The sequence below is a fragment of the Drosophila miranda genome, unplaced genomic scaffold, assembly GCF_003369915.1.
Source record: "Drosophila miranda strain MSH22 unplaced genomic scaffold, D.miranda_PacBio2.1 Contig_AX3_pilon, whole genome shotgun sequence".
Taxonomy (NCBI): domain Eukaryota; kingdom Metazoa; phylum Arthropoda; class Insecta; order Diptera; family Drosophilidae; genus Drosophila; species Drosophila miranda.
This window is the reverse complement of record NW_022881683.1, coordinates 3,182-4,595: the sequence shown is the minus strand read 5'-3', so window position 1 is coordinate 4,595 and position 1,414 is coordinate 3,182. Positions and strand designations below refer to the sequence as shown.

Sequence of the window (1,414 nt, the reverse complement as noted above, 5' to 3'; positions counted from 1 at the left end):
TAGCTTTAAATCTAACCTTTTTTAACTTCACTTTGCTTAGTTTTTCCTTTTTATATCCTACATGTATTTTTTGGTATTTTTTAAGACAAATCGAACAAAAAGTATATTTGTAGTACATATTTTGGTGTATCATGGTATTTAAGAATTTATTTATAGTTTATTTTCGTTGAAAAGTTTCGGTCTATTCAGAAACTTGCTTGGTGATCGTGAAATGTGTAAATGTGTAAAACATGCCAAAAAGAGTTTACAAACAAAACTTTCATCGACAAGCATCGATTTCCTCAAAAATAAAGTAACACCGCCTGATGCAAAGATTGATGTCTTGAAAGATGACTTGGATGAATTTGCTGTGTCTTCATTATATATGGGATATTTATTTGAAAAGGAAATTAAAGAGAAAAATTATAATAATGAAGTTAACGAAATCAGAGAGATGTGCAAGGATTTTATAAAGGAGCTAATTATCCAACTCAGAGAAAGGTAAGCTTCAATTGGATTTGATATTAAAAATAAATAATAATCTGATGCTTAATTTCAGACTTCCAGATAATTTTGAGCCATTAGAAAAACTGCAAGTTTTTGCAGCAGAAAATGTACTCAAACATAATAAAAATCATAATGATCTCATTTCCATATTGGAACACTTTAACTATAAGAATATAGATGGAATTCTTGCCCAATATGGCAAAATTCAATTAGTCCCTTGGCAAAGTACAGATGACACGATACAATTTTGGTCAGAAGTACTGACTTATAAAGATGCTGGCAAAAACAAGCCTTTTGAAGAAATCGCTTTATTTGCCATTGGCATTTTAAGTCTACCGTGGTCAAATGCTGCTATTGAACGACCCCATCAAATGAATATTGTTAAGACCAAGCTAAGGAACAAAATGACCGTTAAATCCTTAAACTCAATATTAAATATAATGTTTGTTTTAGAAATATTTAATTGTTTCATGAATATGACTAAAGTTCTTTTGAATTTTACAGATATGGATTGCGCCGTCATGGAAAATGTTGTCACAACTATCAATTACCGGAGAAATATCTAAATTTAATACGTTCCAGCGATAAATATACCGATTCAAGCAATTGCGAATTGGATGAAATAATAACACAATTAGAAATGTATATATCTATGAGTTGTTTTATTTTTAGCCTGTTTTTTACAATTTTTAGCTTATTCTAGCTTGTATTTTTTTAAATCTAGCTTATTTTGGCGCTCAAAATCTGGCAACACTGCACGGGACGTGGTCGAAGTTGCTTTCTGACTGTCGTTAAGAGCAGACGAGTTTTTTCTGGTGTCGCTAGCCAATATGAGGCGCTGATTTTTTCGCTTATTGCTGAGAATGAGCGACTGCGGGGCCGTTTGGAGGCCATCGGTCCGATGAATGTTGGCGGTCTGGCGCCGGTT

The 1,414-nt window shown here is 32.7% G+C and overlaps 1 long non-coding RNA gene across 1 annotated transcript; it reads left to right on the top strand.

Annotated features, from left to right (window-relative positions):
• The first annotated feature begins 273 nt into the window (after positions 1 to 273).
• LOC117195309 lies at positions 274 to 1,109 on the top strand. The gene is made up of 3 exons (XR_004475040.1): positions 274 to 480; positions 539 to 928; positions 991 to 1,109. It is a non-coding gene; the product is annotated as an uncharacterized LOC117195309 (long non-coding RNA).
• The last annotated feature ends 305 nt before the right edge of the window (positions 1,110 to 1,414 follow it).